The sequence below is a fragment of the Gossypium hirsutum genome, chromosome D05 (assembly GCF_007990345.1).
Source record: "Gossypium hirsutum isolate 1008001.06 chromosome D05, Gossypium_hirsutum_v2.1, whole genome shotgun sequence".
Taxonomy (NCBI): Eukaryota; Viridiplantae; Streptophyta; class Magnoliopsida; order Malvales; family Malvaceae; genus Gossypium; species Gossypium hirsutum.
In genome coordinates, this window is record NC_053441.1 from 57,149,867 (window position 1) to 57,167,660 (window position 17,794).

The 17,794-nt window shown below is 34.4% G+C and overlaps 1 long non-coding RNA gene across 1 annotated transcript; it reads right to left on the reverse strand.

Moving 5' to 3' along the window:
- Nucleotides 1-338: 338 nt before the first annotated feature.
- LOC107888065 (uncharacterized) lies at nt 339-2,151 on the reverse strand. The gene is made up of 3 exons (XR_001681266.2): nt 1,815-2,151; nt 1,635-1,703; nt 339-848 (listed from the first exon to the last, which is right to left on the reverse strand). It is a non-coding gene; the product is annotated as an uncharacterized lncRNA (long non-coding RNA).
- Nucleotides 2,152-17,794: the final 15,643 nt, after the last annotated feature.

Below are 17,794 nucleotides of genomic sequence, written 5' to 3' on the forward strand. Positions count from 1 at the left end.
ATCCTATCAAAAAACAATTGGACCCTCTCTCACTCTTAGCAATACACACTATCATACATGACACATCACCATCTTCAACTCACCCGACCATTGACACCGCTAACAATCTCCACTCTACTTTTTTTTAATGAAAATTAATGAAAATATATAAATAATCACTCAACTATAAGTGTATTTATATTTTAGTCATTTAAATTTAAAATTTTAATTACAGTATAAAAATAATTATCTAACCATTCGATTTATTCTATTTTAATCTAACTTTTCCACAATTGTACATCTCTGGGTGGGCACAAAAACTTGTACATTTCTTGATGACATTTAATTCAATTGCATTTAGGATCACATAATTTTCTTTCATCCTTTTCATTAATAAACTGTTTCAAAAACAATACCACGTCGACAATAAATTTGCTATTACACATTCAATTTTTGGACGTGTCGTTGAAATATTAATTTCACTTAAGCTATTGACAGACTTTTCAGTTTTTAGTCTCTTTCCGTAGAAAAATTCATAACAATCAGTCAAATAGAATTGAGTATACATGATTATACCAATGCGGTATTTTTCAAAAAATTTTAATGCAGATTTTTCAGAAAACGTCCTACCCAAATCCTCTACACGCTTGAATAGAGTTCTCCAGAACTTATCCATAAAAAAAAACACACCAATTGAGTCATCTCAGGTTGCCCAAGAATTGATGACTCGCCACCATGGGATGCCCGACAACGATGGCTTATCACTATGCAATTAAACTGTTAGATCAGATAATTGTGGTCAAGCCATTGAATTGCATCTCAACTGCCAAAACAAAAATATGTGGTGAAGCCACTATATTCCATCCAAGCTGCCAAATAAAAATATGTGGATAAACCATTAGATAGTGCAGACCATTAAACTGCCAAAACTTCCTCCCTTCCATATTATCCCAACCCCATGCAATGTGACATAGCATGCATTTACAGAATCAAAGCGGCAAGCATATAAGACATGTAGTCGTACCGTAATAGAATTTAGAAAGCATGGCATTCCACTCTTTTACAGAACAGATGTATCACAAATTCAACATAAGCAAATTGGTATGCTATAAAGTCACATGCATGATCACATAGCAAAATCAGAAACATAAAAATAACGTAACCAAACCTTATATAATCATATACAAACATAACAATGCAAATCATGCTACTAGATTCATTAGAAAATAGTTCATGCACACGAATTTCACATACCTTATTCATATCACCTACAATATCAAATTATCAGATATTACATTTTCAAAGTCAGTTTTACACTGTACGAACCTACAAAGTGGCTAAACATGATTCATGAATCAAAACGAGCCTAAACGAAATTTTTTAGAAAATGGGCCAACATGGCCCAATTAGCCTAGGCCGTATGGCGTCGACTGTCCAAGTTTCGACTTTCAGCAGTTCATTATTTTTTGAGTTTTTCGATATACACCTTACTATTTTCCGAAGCAAAATCATGGCAAGAATTCCAAAACCTAAAATCCATATTCAACCCACTCAAATTATCAATGAAACCCAATACTAAATCGTTAAACAACCAAAATTGCTACCAATAAACCTTATCAAACCAAGAATCAACCTTTTGGCATCTGACTACTTACCCAGAATAGTAGCAGCAGTACTAAAAATCTCTCAATTCATCGGAGGACTATTTGTTACAGAAACATCACCTAAACCAAAGATTTCAGAGTAATCAAAATCGCGTCACACAAAGAAGGAAACAAATTAACCCCAAAATTGTGAAACTCAACAAAGTACGAATCTTTTCACATATTCCTTACCACCAACCGTCAAGATTGCTCAAAAACCACTAATGACACTGACCTTCGCAAGGTTAAATTGAAACCAAAAGGCAACTAAAGATGGAACAAAGGTTGTTATAAAAAAAATATTAACAAAGACTTATTGGAGCAAAAATGGTGAAAAATCAAGAATAGGGAGATTGGAAAAAAAATAATGAAACGACAAAGAGAAGGAGCGGGAAAGTGACGGCAGTTTGCGGAGAGATTTTGGGTAAATAAAAAGTAACTCACCACTCAACCCATTAAATCTGATTACCCTCTAAACAGATTCCCTTAGCATTTAAATTCAACCCAAATACCACTACTTGGGCAGCATAGTGTAAGGAAATAAAAATATTTCTACTTTGCACACACGAGGTCTTGAACACGAAACCTTAGGGTAATTTGAAGCCTTACCACTAAATTAGTAGGCTCATCCTTGAAATTAATTGAACGAAAATATTATTTATGTCAGATGATCAAGGATAGAGGTTAAGACCAAAGATGACAAAAATTCAAAGGAAAGATTTAAACCTAGAACCTCACACACACAAGCATAACACCTATCCACTGAACCATATTTACTCCATTGACATAATTTTCACAATATTAACTAAAAATTCAGAATATGGTTACTCTTGGTTTCACTTACCCAGTTTCTTCTAACCCAATTTTTGTGATGTGACAACTCTCCCCTCCTTAAAAAAATTTCATCCTCGAAATTCTTGCCGTGACACCATACACTTAACTACAAAATCTAAAATTCCCTAGTCCAAACCTACCACCAGGCTATCATTGTACAACTCTAATCTCCATTCAAGTCCGATCCAAACAATATTTCAGAGGAATTTCCTATTCACTACCTCGGATTACCTTAATAAGCTTTCCACAGAAACATCACTAATGATCCTGTAATAGGCCCAATTTGTCCGGGCCCGCATGCATAAACCAAATAAAAGAATAAATAAAGGCCAACAATTCCAAAGTCCATTTACATTTGTCCAAAAGACCCAAATTACATCAGCCCAAATACTAGAACCTAGCCCAAATACAATTTGACCCAAAACAAGCCTTCAGAAACCCTAGTAGCAGCACACGACCCCTAGCGCCGCAGCGGCCAGAATTTCCTCCGCGCGAGTTGCGCCTTCACACGCGTGTGCACCTCCGTCCGTTGATCCAGGCTGGCCTCCAAATCTGCAAACAAACAAAAACAACAGAAAAGGCAACAAAAATACGAGAAAAAGGGGATAACAGATTGGATTTTGGAGGCATTTTATTTTGAGTTTTTCTGTAATTCTGGCTATAAAAAGCCAATACGAATACTGTAAGAGGGACGGAAGGAAATAAAAGAAATACTAAAAATACAGAGGAATTAGAAGGTGAATCGCGTCTTTTTTTTTATCTATTCTCTGTTTCTTTACTTTTGATTGTGTTTTACAAACAAAATTAGAAAAGGAGGAAGGGGTTTTACCTTTGAATCTTCGCCGTTGAAGCCCACACTCGCTTCGCTCCAATCGGGAGCCTGGCGAAGGGCTAAGACCCGAAGCGCCTTTGAACGGTAGGCAAGTGGCGATTTAGGGCGAATGATGAAACCCTAGCAGAGGGTGTTCTGCTTTCTTTTTATTTATTTTTCCTGCTGCAAGAATGGTTTTTAGGAAAAAAATTGTTTTAAATAACAGTGGTGAAACGGCGCCGTTTAGGTGGTCATGACCCGCGCAGTGACCCGACCTAGAGGGGAGGATCCGCACGTTCTGGCTAAAGGTGAAATTTGCGCAATTGGTCCCTCCCTTTTGTAACGCGCTTCAATCAAATCTGTTTTGTTTTTTTAAAATTGGACCACATATTTAATTTTTTGTTTCAATTTGGCCCATCGCTGCGCAGCGTTTTGGAAGGCGGGGATAATTTCCTTTTTGGTCTTCCACTGTTGTGCTCGCATTCAATTTAGTCCTGTCTTCAAATTTATTTCAAATCCACCCCACTTTTTTTCTTTTTAATTCAAACTAGTCCATTTTTAGTTATTTTTATTATTATTTTTTATGATATTATCATTATACCATTATTATTATTACATTATTTACTATCATTATTACTATTGTACTTTCTATACATATACATACGCATATTTTATATATAATATATTCATATTTTTAACATAGATATATTTTTTTGAGCTTTTATAAATATGCATATATTTGATATATACATTTTTTTTTATTTTCCTAATTTTTATATACTTTATATTTTATCTAATACATATACGTTTTATAATACACTTTCCGCATTTTATAATTTAAAATACACATACGTTTTTTAATATTTTTATGTACATGTTTTTTAAAAATCATTATAAATATTTTTATTATTTACATATTCTATTATTTTATATACATATTGTACATATATACGTATTTAAATATATACGAATGCGAATTTTCATGATTTACCAATACACTTATACATTTTTATTTTTTAAATATATATATACATATATATACTTTTTATTTTATTTTCACGATTTTCAAATACATACCTGCATTTTTTATTAGTTTTTGATTGATACGTTCTATTCCATCTTTATATGCATCATTGTATATGTGTGTTAAATATATGTGTACACATGTTTGCAAATTTACTTATTGTACTTGTATATATATATTCTATAAATATTTATTCATATATGTTTTAAATTGAGGTATTTGTTTCATATTGTACATTAACTTTTTAACATACCTTTTAGGAAATTTATATTTTGGTTTCATCGAAACATCAAAATCATTTTCTCTTGATTTAAAGGTTTTTTTTTGAAATAAAAGCAATATTCAAAGTTTGGGATTTTCGAGGAAATTGAGCCCTAACGTATTGGGTTCCGATTTTCTTTGTTAATCTTAAATAGCTGAGAGTATTCTTTATTCAAAATGCATGAGTATAAAACTTGTCATCGAGAATTCAATATGTTGTGTCCTAACGTATTGGATGTGACACGTTGATTTCTCGAGATAAAGATTTCTTTTTTAAAAAAATAAAATGATAAAGGAAATATTGAATGTTTGGGATTTTAGGAAATTGTGCCCTAACGTATTGGGCTGCGATTTCTTCATAAATTTTAAATAATTAAATATTTTCTTAAGTTTTATTACATGAGTTTTTTTGGACCAACTCGTCTTGAAAAGAATAAAATATTGCGCCCTAACGCATTGGGTGTGATATTTACCTTTTTCAAAATGAGAAAGTCTTAATAAATAATTTAATTTAACTAAGGATCATATTTATTAACTCTCGACATTAAGACACTAATTAATCAATTTGGTACCAAATTTTGGGCATTACGAGGGTGCTAATCCTTCCTCGTACGTAACTGACCCCCGAACCTGTTTTTCTAAAACTCATAGACCAAAATCATTTTAGGTTATCCAATCACACCTCAATAAAAGATTGGTGGCGACTCCCAATTTTTGTTTTTTTTTGAGTGGAGAACTAAATTTTTGTTTTTTTTCCAAAAATAAAAAAATGGTTTCGACAGCTTGGCGACTCCACTGAGGACCTTTTTAAAAAAAAGAGTCGAGCCACAAAGTTGATTAATTCTTCTCTTATGGTCAAAAATTTCATTTTTTTAAATTCATGGTATCCTGTTGCATTCATTATTTCTTGCTTAATGGATTTAAGTATTGTTCGCATTACACATTACATGAGTGGAATAATTTTACCCTTTTAAGTGGGAGCGAGAAGCTAGTCCTTCGTGAGGTTTTCATCTCCGTGCAGGGTAGTGGACCTCTTCCGGAATACATCCGTACCGTACCAATGTCTTCGTGAGATTTTCATCTCCGTGCAGCCATAGGGAAATGTATTCCCCTGAACTGAACTTGGTCCATATGAGCCTATAATGGGTGAGGATTGAGGAATCTGCTAGTTCGGGTACCTTTACTTTAGAACCAAATCGCATATAATGAACCTTAGGAACTTGCCCTAGGTAGAACTATGCCAAACCCCTAGAGGTAACCCGAGTAGATACTTTATTTATTTGCTTTTACTTTGTACTAACTTGTTTTTTATGTTGTTTTTATTATGATTGCATTGCATTTGCATCTTAAAAAAGAGGTGTTGATTCACGTTCAGTTGCTAAATAGAGAGCTTGTCATAAGAAAATGGGTTTCTTGATAAAGTGGGTGACAATATGGTTGTTCAAATAGGGTCCAAGAACACGTGATAAAAGAAGGATGATAATTTAATGGAGGACTACACGACTATGGCTCCGTTGCCCAAGGATTTAAGATGACAAAGATTATTTGAGAGCTGCTGAACCTTCTTAAAGAGAAGCCAACGAGTATCATGAGGATGAGCGAGAAATAAGTTACGGCCCGAATCGAGCAAAAAGGAGATAGAAGAGACGCTTTTTGAAGAGTTAGTGAGATTTATCTTAACGTTCGAATGAAGAAGAGGATTGAATATCTCCGCCTATGAGGGCAAAGCCGTATAAATATCCATTTATGTAAAGAGATTTATTTTCTAGTAAAGTTTTCTAAGTGGAATTGAATCAGAATCAACATCTTTTTATGCATTCATTACATGCATTCACATTGCATGACATCATAAACATTAAAGTCTACTAAAAGAGCCTAATCGATTAAAATCATTCCTCAGTTAATCTGGAAGCCAACCAGCCTACTAAACACCACTACGATACTCGATCAAAAACTAAGGACATGGATCAAATGATGGAAAGGCTAGAACAGTTCTAAAAGGAAATGCAGGAGAAGCTTCAACAGCAAATGAATGAGCAGCAAAAAATGATAGACAAAATGATGAAATCTCAAGGGAGTATGATGGCTCAGTTAACTCAATGGTTGAACAAGGGAGCTGATAAAGGAAAAGGCTCTGTGCTCAATGTTGAAGAAGGTGACAATGAGGGACCAGGCTTGACCCCTCAGCATGGGCAGACCCAAGTAGAGATATATCCACACAAATCCTCTGTCACTATCAAGCCTCAGCAGTTTCAAGTCAGTGCTGTAACACCAATGAATTTTCAAGCTAGATCAGACCCTAACCCCGGAGATGACCTTGTTAATCCTGATATCCCTGACTTCGACGAAACAGCTGAAAAAGAGAAAATGAATGGTGAATTGCCAAAACAGCTCAAAGAAAAGTATAAATGGCTGGAGGAAAAACTTAGAGCGATGGGAAGTACTGAGGGCTACCATGGAATTGACGCTAAAGAATTGAGCTTGGTTCCGGATTTAGTACTCCCTTATAAATTCAAAATGCCTGAGTTTGAGAAGTACAATGGAACTAGTAGCCCCGAAGCTCATATTACCATGTTTTGTAGGCGGATGACTGGGTATGTTAATAATGACCAACTGCTGATACATTGTTTCCAGGATAGCCTCGCAGGGGCAGCATCCAAGTGGTACAACCAACTGAGCAGTACCAAGATTAATTCATGGAGAGATTTAGCACAGGCATATATAAAGCAGTACAATCATGTAACTGACATGGTACCTGATAGAATCACTCTACAGAACATGGAAAAGAAGCCCAGTGAAAGTTTTAGGCAGTACGCACAGAGTTGGAGAGAGGTTGCTGTCCAAGTCTAGCCATCTCTTCTAGAAAGAGAAATGACAATGCTATTCATAAATACATTGAAAGCTCCGTTCATCACACATATGTTAGGGAGTGCAACAAAAAGCTTTTCTGACATAATCATGAATGGTGAAATGATTGAAAGCACCATAAAGAGCGGAAAGATTGATGCTGGAGGAAATAACAGAAGGCAAGCCTCAAAAGAAAAGGAAAATGAGGTGAACAGCGTGAATACGTACGGCAAATCGATTGCTAATCAACAGGATTCATCAAGGCAAGAATTAGGTGTGAAGCCAGGTACTGAAAAGCTCCAGTTCATGCCTATTCCAATGTCGTACAAGGAGCTGTATCAAAGCTTATTCAATGCGCATGTTGTTTCTCCTTTACATGTGAAGCCTCCATAGCCCCCGTATCCCAAATGGTATGATGCAAGTGCACAATGTGATTATCATGTAGGAATTACGGGGCATTCTATAGAAAATTGCATTACCTTTGAAAAAGTGGTTGAAAGGCTTATCAGTATGGGCGTTGTCAAATTTGGCGATTCATCTAGTGTAGAAAATCTGCTACCCAATCACATTTGATAATGGGGGTGAATGAGATGTATGAAGAAATGTTGAGAGGCGTTCACATCAATGCCATTTTTGAAGACACAATTTACAAGGGTCCTTGGAGATATTCGCCCTTATCAACTTAGAGGTGTCCTAAGTAATTGAACTGCGGAAGAAATCTCTGTAGTTTTTAGAGCTTATTTAGAGTAATGTTCAGAACAATTTTGTTGTTTTTAGCCTAAAAATGATAAAAATTCCTTTGCGAAATAGGCTCATGTCTAAACGTCATTATTCTAATAAAATACATCTTTGCATTCATTTTTGAGCCAATATTTTTTCATTCTTTTTGAAATAATTATTCTTTCATTCTTTTGGATTTTCTTCCACATCATTCTTTCATTCATAATTATATTGTACAAATAATTATTCGTAAATTCACACATTCTTTTTATATATTCTTTTGCGCTTACTATGGGTCCCCAAATATCAATAACATGAGTGACGCTGCTACTGACTCAGAATCTTCTTCTGAGCGAGACATGTGTTTAGAGGGATCTCATGACTTTGAAGATGACATAGATCGTAGCCTATTTCTATACCTGTTAAGGATGGTAGAACAAGTCGAGAAACGGATCTTACCCTACAAAGAATCACTGGGATACATAACTTCTCTTTATGTGGGGCATGAAGGTCATTTGGTCAATCTAGCCAAAAGAGTCTGACGATCATCGATTCATCTTTGTGGTCATCAATTACTTTACTAAATGGGTGGAAGCTGCTTCATATGTCAATGTCACAAAGTCGACAGTTAGCAAATTCGTGAAGAATCAGTATGGAACGCCAAAAGGATCACATCTGACAATGTACTAAATTTGAACAACAGCACAATATCAAAAGTTTGCAATCTGTTCATGATTAATGCCATATCGCCAAAAAAAAATCTATACCGGGGCAAAGTTTTTCTCTTGGGTCCATCGCGGTTTTGTCTATTAAAGATAAGATTCTTTCTCTCTGAGTTTTTGGATCCAATTCCGATTGAAGATGAATGTTCAAAGTTATCCATCATGGTCAAATGCGCCAAAAGCAAATGATGCGAGCTCACAAAAAGGTCCGCTTTAGAGAATTCCTCGAGAGGGACCTGGTATTGAAGAAGACCCTTCCCATGCAAAAAGAACTTTATCCCAAGCTGGGAAGGACCTTATGTAGAAGGCCTTATTTAGAAAAGTGTCAATTTTGATCAGAAGGGATAACAAGGGCATGCCTAATCCTATGAGTTCAGATTAAATCAAAAAATATTTCAAAATAATAGCAAAGAAAAAGAAAAAAACAAAGAAAAAGAAAAAAGGAGAGGACAAGGTGAAAATCTGCAAAAGACGCCTTGAGACCAAAGGTGGATTTGAGTTGAAAACCCGAAAAGGGCGGCTCAAATATTGATCAGAATGGGGCATGAAGTGATGAGAGCAACTTAAATTTTGATCAGATTGGGGCATATGATGATATTGCTATACTTGAACCAATAGGAAAGGGTAGGCGACATCTTGGGGCATCGACAAAGCGCTGTAGATCTCCTAAACTCATGTCAAACTCAGAATGGTCTTCAAAAAATTTGTACAGAGAAGCTCAAGCTACGATATCTGGGGCACCCAATTTTCAAACTATTTATGTTGAATTTGTTGTTATGGGAATACTTCATTCTTTTCCAAGATACACATTCCCAATCAATTTCTTTGTTATCCTTCTTTACTATTTTTGATAATTTATTCCTTTTGAGCTATGCTCAGAACTAACTTTATTCTTATCCATTGTTATGACATTTTTGCAAGCATGTTGCATTGGAATAATGATTAATGGACTAATAAAACTTTCACAAGGGAGGTTTTGCATATTACTCTAGAAGTTTCTAAATAATACAGGAACCTGAAACAGGACTATTGTTTAGAAAGCACCAAGTTTAAAGGCTGGAAATCTGAGAAGGAAGAGTCTAAATTAAGACTTTCTCTTGGGATTTTATTGTCAAAAACATTGATTGAACAACATGACAAGATGTTAGTTTGGTGACAAAGCTTAAATGAACAAGCAAGTAATGATCACCAGACAATAGGAAGAGGTTACCTCAGAGAAGAGAGTCTTTATTTGAGCATGAGTCTTTGGTACAACGCCTTGGGAATGGTGTAAAGGACCAGAAAGATTTAGATCCTGTATCCTTGAATTGTTATAGGAAATGATTAAGGAAAAGCCACATATTTTTACCATTGGATTACAGTGGGAGAATGATGGTACAAATTTTGCACCCCAATGGATTAAACTTGGAGGTTCACAGTGAGGGGCAACCTAGCTAAATGTTTCTTCAGAAAAGCCAGCCAAGCAAGAAGGTGTTGTAGCACGTCAGTCACAAAGCCTTAATAAACTTTGAGTAATGACAACCTAATCGGGATCATTCTCGAAAAAAATAAAATTTTGCATTCATGCAAACACCATTCACACATGTCTAGTTAGGAGTATTTGATGCTTTTTATCATGCCATCCTAATCATTAGGCATAATTAGGTTCATTATACAGGTCATGTTCCCCAAAGAACAAATCAGTGAAAATAGCAGATCTTACCTTCCTGCATCGACAGCAAAGTAGATCAAAAACAAAGCTTTGCCTTCCTCAGTTGTAGTGGAGCAGGTTAAAGATAGCAGATCTTGCCTTCCTGCATTGACAGTGGAGTAGATCGAAGATGGAGGATTTTACCTCCCTGTGGTTATAGTGGAGTACATTGAAGCCAGTAATTCTACTTCCCTGGGCAACAGTAGAATAGATTGAAGATTTCAGATCTTATCTCCCTAAGCAGTAGTGGAGCAGATCGAAGATGGTGGATTTTACCTCCCTATGGTTACAGCGGAGTACATTGAAGCCAGTAATTCTATTTCCCTGGGCAACAGTGGAATAGATTGAAGATTTCAGATCTTATCTCCCTAAGCAGTAGTGGAGCAGATCGAAGATGGTGGATTTTAGCTCCCTGTGGTTACAGTGGAGTACATTAAAGCCAGTAATTCTACTTCCCTGGGCAACAGTGTAATAGATTGAAGATTTCAGATCTTATCTCCCTAAGTAGTAGTGGAGCAGATCGAAGATGGCAGATTTTACCTCCCTGTGGTTACAGTGGAGTACATTGAAGCCAGTAATTCTACTTCCCTGGGCAAGAGTGGAATAGATTGAAGATTTCAGATCTTATCTCCCTAAGCAGTAGTAGAGCAGATCGAAGATGGCAGATTTTACCTCCCTGTGGTTACAGTGAAGTACATTGAAGCCAGTAATTCTACTTCCCTAGGCAACAATGGAATAGATTGAAGATTTCAGATCTTATCTCCCTAAGCAGTAGCGGAGCAGATCGAAGATGGCAGATTTTACCTCCCTGTAGTTACACTGGAGTACATTGAAGCCAGTAATTCTACTTCCTTGGGCAACAGTGGAATAGATTGAAGATTTCAGATCTTATCTCCCTAAGCAGTAGCGGAGCAGATCAAAGATGGTAGATTTTACCTCCCTGTGGTTATAGTGGAGTACATTAAAGCCAGTAATTCTACTTCCCTGGACAACAGTGGAATAGATTGAAGATTTCAGATCTTATCTCCCAAGAAATAGCGGAGCAGATCAAAGATGGTAGATTTTACCTCCCTGTGGTTACAGCGGAGTACATAGAAGCCAGTAATTCTACTTCACTGGGCAGTAGTGGAATAGATTGAAGATTGTGAATCCTATCTCCCTTGTCAATAGTGGAATAGGTTGAAGATTGAGAATCCTATCTCCCTGGTCAGCAGTGGAATAGGTTGAAAGTAAACAAATCCTATCTCCCTAAAGTTATAGTGGAGCGGATTAAAATGATGGATCTTATCTCTTTGAAATTACAGTAGAGCAGATTGCATCAAATCCATCTTTATGCTGCAGTAGATCAAGTTGAAGCTATAAGTCTTATCTCCCTGAATTTACAGTGGAGCAGATTAAAAATAGCAAATTTTGAGAAACTACAATGTACAAATCCTATCTCCTTGACATTGCAGTGGGGTAGAAGATGCAATAGGAGAGAATGAGGTTACTTGAAGAAGAAGAGTACCAAGATCCAGCACAACCGGGCAAAATTGAGCATTTTTAAGTCTTTGCTCTGTTCCCACTATGCGACAACGAGCAAAGAGGGGCAGCTGTAATAGGCCCAAATTGCCCGGGCCCGCATGTATAAACCAAATAAAATAATAAATAAAGGCCAACAATTCCAAAGTCCATTTACATTTGTCCAAAAGACCCAAATTACATCAGCCCAAATACTAGACCCTAGCCCAAATACAATGTAACCCAAAACAAGCCTTCAGAAACCCTAGTAGCAGCACACGACCCCTAGCGCCGCAGCGGCCAGAATTTCCTCTGCGGGAGTTGGCCTTCACGCGCGTGTGCACCTCCGTCCGTTGCTCCAGGCTGGCCTCCAAATCTGCAAACAAACAGAAACAGCAGAAAAAGGCAACAAAAATACGAGAAAAGGGGGATAACAGATTGGATTTTGGAGGCATTTTATTTTGATTTTTTCTGTAATTCCGGCTATAAAAAGCCAATACGAATATTGTAAGAGGGACCGAAGGAAATAAAAGAAATACTGAAAATACAGAGGAATTGGAAGGTGAATCGCGTCTTTTTTTGATCTAATCTCTGTTTCTTTACTTTTGATTATGTTTTACAAACAAAATTAGAAAATGAGGAAGGGGTTTTACCTTTGAAGCTTCGTCGTTGAAGCCCACACTCGCTTCGCTCCAATTAGGAGCCTGGTGAAGGGCTGAGACCCGAAGAGCCTTTGAACGGCAGGCAAGTAGCGATTTAGGGCGAATAATGAAACCCTAGCAGAGGGTGTTCTGCTTTCTTTTTATTTTTATTTCCTGCTGCAAAAATGGTTCTTAGGAAGAAAATCGTTTTAAATAACAGTGGTGAAACGGCGCCGTTTAGGTGGTCATGACCCGCGCGGTGACCCGACCCGGAGGGGAGGATCCGCGCGTTCTGGCTGAAGGGGAAATTTGCGCAATTGGTCCCTCCCTTTTGTAACGCGCTTCAATCAAACCTGTTTTGTTTTTTAAAATTGGACCGCATATTTAATTTTTTGTTTCAATTTGGCCCATCGCTGCACAGCATTTTGGAAGGCGGGGATAATTTCCTTTTGGTCCTCCACTGTTGTGCTCGCATTCAATTTAGTCCTGTCTTCAAATTTATTTCAAATCCGCCCCACTTTTTTCGTTTTAATTCAATTTAGTCCATTTTTAGTTATTTTTATTATTATTTTTTTATGATATTGTCATTATACCATTATTATTATTACATTATTTACTATCATTATTACTATTGTACTTTCTATACATATACAAACGCATATTTTATATATAATATATTCATATTTTTAACATAGATATATTTTTTTGAGCTTTTATAAATATGCATATATTTTATATATACATATTTTTTTATTTTCCTAATTTTATATACTTTATATTTTATCTAATACATATACGTTTTATAATACACTTTCCGCATTTTATAATTTAAAATACACATACGTTTTTTAATATTTTTATGTACATGTTTTTTAAAAATCATTATAAATATTTTTATTATTTACATATTCTATTATTTTATATACATATTGTACATATATACATATTTAAATATATACGAATGCAAATTTTCATGATTTACCAATACACTTATACATTTTTATTTTTAAATATATATATACATATATATACTTTTTATTTTATTTTCACGATTTTCAAATACATACCTACATTTTTTATTAGTTTTTGATTGATATGTTCCATTCCATCTTTATATGCATCATTGTATATGTGTGTTAAATATATGTGTACACATGTATGCAAATTTACTTACTGTACTTGTATATGTATATTCTGTAAATATTTATTCATATATGTTTTAAATTGAGGTATTTGTTTCATATTGTACATTAACTTTTTAACATACCTTTTAGGAAATTTATATTTTGGTTTCATCGAAACATCAAAATCATTTATCTTGATTTAAAGGTTTTTTTTGAAATAAAAGCAATATTCAAAGTTTGGGATTTTCGAGGAAATTGAGCCCTAACGTATTGGGTTCCGATTTTCTTTGTTAATCTTAAATAGCTGAGAGTATTCTTTATTCAAAATGCATGAGTATAAAACTTGTCATCGGGAATTCAATATGTTGTGTCCTAACGTATTGGATGTGACACGTTGATTTCTCGAGATAAAGATTTCTTTTTAAAAAAAATAAAATGATAAAGGAAATATTGAATGTTTGGGATTTTAGGAAATTGTGCCCTAACGTATTGGGCCGCGATTTCTTCATAAATTTTAAAAAATTAAATATTTTCTTAAGTTTTATTACACAAGTTTTTTTGGACCAACTCGTCTTGAAAATAATAAAATATTGTGCCCTAACGCATTGGGTGTGATATTTTCCTTTTTCAAAATGAGAAAGTCTTAATAAATAATTTAATTTAACTAAGGATCATATTTATTAACTCTCGACATTAAGACACTAATTAATCAATTTGGTATCAAATTTTGGGCATTACGAGGGTGCTAATCCTTCCTCGTACGTAACTGACTCCCAAACCTATTTTTCTAAAACTCGTAGTCCAAAATCAATTTAGGTGATCCAATCACACCTCAATAAAAGATTGGTGGCGACTCCCAATTTTTGTTTTTTTAAGTCGACAACTAAATTTTTATTTTTTTCCAAAAAAAAAAATTGTTTAAACAAATCCTTTACCCCAGACTCTAAAAAACATCACTTACCAGAAAATACTGGTACAAACAATTCTTATCAATGCACAGTACATTTGGAACATATCATAAAAGTACCTGTATCATTGTCAGATGCATCACGGCTCGCTTGATACCTAGTTGCATATCCCCATCTCGGATTTTGTTTCTATGCCGAAGCTTGTACCTAACTAAAATAGTGTCGTGAGTAATCCCAAACTCGATACTCAACAGACCCACATATGAAACACGCTCCCATTTTCCTCCAACAATCGTCCGAATGGTGCCTATCACAGTAAGTACAAATCAGAACCTCAACCGCATTCACAATTGCCTCACCCCGTTGAAGCCTGTCTATTTTAGCCCGTTTCCTTGGTCATGGATTCAAGTAAATAGAACCATCACTCATCTTATTTCGCACTTTATTCATTACTTATTCTCTCCCTCCGAGCAATTACTCTCTACCGCTAACTTGACTTGATACGCTTGAGGTCACTCAATCACAGACTCTTGTCCCATATATCCAAATTGAGTTCCATCGACCCTTTGCAAATCTCTAAACTCCTCTTGGAACACTGAAACATCCCCTACTTCTAAACTGCCCTCAGATTTGGGCGTCATAGTAAACTTATTTATTTTCAAATTGGGCTTACTGCCCTGAGAAGAGAACTTGGATAGAGTCACCCGGCTATGTCCACCACGCCCTCGCACATCATGACCTCGAGTACTTATTATACTAATCTAGAGTTTGAGAAATTTTATGAATTAGTTTAGGTTTATTAAAAATCATAAGTCTAGAGTTTTATCAAAGTTTCTTACATAATTACCATAGTCTTTAGCTAGAGTAGAGTAATCCTAGCACTAAAGTTTTGCTAGTTTGTCTAGTATAGCTAAAGTAAAGATACTTACAGGATTGACGATGTAGTTTTGGATTCTCTTTTTATAGAATCAAATATAAAAATAATCAAAATCTAGATACCCATTTTAGAAACCCAAAGTATCAAAATTAATCAGAAATTCAATTTATTTAAAGCATATTTAATGGAGATTTTTGAACCCAAAAATCACAGCTCGAGTTTTGTTACCTTGCTCTGATACCAGTAAATGTAACATCCCAAACTTGGCCTAGACGTTATGGCCAAATCTGGAAGGTTACATCTGTACGAAAAAATTATTTTTCCAAAGTGTGTTTTGTTACGAAATTGAAAACCAAAGTTTATGTAAGTTCGTCATGATTCCCCGATAGGAAAATTTGTAAATTGTCAAAACGTAAATGTGAACATATTAATTATTAACTTAAAAAAAACCTAGCCTTATACAATCAAAATGCTAAAATCATTTGCTTTGTAAAACTTGTAATTTTGACTAAAATTTTTGCAACGACAATTCCAAACTAATATTCATAAATTGTAATTTCGTCAAGTAAAAACGTTTTATTTAGCTGATTGGGCATATTTTAAATTTACGTTATTAAATTTTGTAAAATCTCAATTCATATTTTTGTGGCAAAAAAATCTTGGCTCGTATAATTTTGAAAACTCAACATTGATTGTTGAGTAACACAAAACATACAGAACAAAAAACTTTAACTAAGCCAAAGAAACCCAAAGCAAAATTAAATTTGAGAAATTAAACCAAAACCAAAAGTCCAGTAAATCCATTTATTAACCAGAGTAAACCATTTAATTAGAGAATCAATTCGAGCTTCCGCACACTGCCCGATTCTAACTTATCGATTATCTAAAACATCAGAAATAAAACAAATGGGTGAGCTATAAAGCTTAGTGCATAACTAAAACTCAAGCCGAGATCACACACAATACAATATACAAATCATAAAATCATAGGAAATTTCATAACAATCAGTCAAACAGAATTGAGCATACATGATTATGCCAATGCGGTAGTTTTCAAAAAATCATAATGCAAATTTTTTCAGAAAACATCCTACCCAACACCACTACACACCCGAATATAGTTCCCCAGAACTCGTCCATCTAAAAACACACCAATTAAGTCATCTCAGGTTGCCCGAAAACGATGACCTACCACCTCGAGTTAGTCGGCAATGATGACTTATCAATATGCAGTTAAACTACCATATCATATATTTGTGGTCAAGTGATTGTATTGCGGCTTAGCTGCCAGATCAAAGGTTCCTAGTGTAGTCCCTAACATTATCAGGTGTTCTCGGCTCAGTCCTTTGGATGTTAAACAAATAGATTTGGATATCCAATTAATCATAAATTGCCAGGTGGTATATGCTGAAGTCACGATAACATCATCATCAAGAAAAAACCAAAAAAAGCTTTAAAAAATATCATAAAATTCAAATAAACTTATATAAAATTAACTACATTATAAATATATAATTGTTCAAAAAAATAAAAATTCTTAATTTTTTAAAATTTGTAAAAAATAATAAAATTATTAGAAATTGTTAAATATTGTAAAACCATTATAAAAATTATTAGAATCATAAAAGACGGTAAAAATAAAAAGTTAAAATACTAGTAAAAATTGTCTAACTTGAAATAAAGTATACATTTGGTAATCAAATTTAAAATATGGAAAATTTGATATTAAAAATGTATATAGTAATACAATCAATTTTTATAAAAAAATATTTTAAAATATTTTAATAAAAATCGAATAAATTTTATATCAATTTTTTAATATTTTAAAATACATCAATTTTTAGTACTTTACCAACGTTACTGGCAGCAAGTTTTTTTGACTCGAGTCCTTATTTTTTGTCTTAAGTAGCTTCCTGCATCTACCATTTTGCACATGGTTTTTCTATTTTATACCAAAGCTCTTTAGAATAGTTAAACATTCGACAATAGTTCTTAAGATATTAGTTTAGAGACAAATAATTATCTTGAGATAGTAAAAAAAATGAAATAATTAAATATATTATTTACTAGAAATAATATTATTTTTCATTATTTAAATTATTTGAGAAAAAATTTATTCAAGTTTATCACGTAAAAGATCTACCAATTATAAATTCTGATTAGTTGAACCATAAGACAATTGTTCTAGGTAGTATCCTTCCAAGAGACAATTA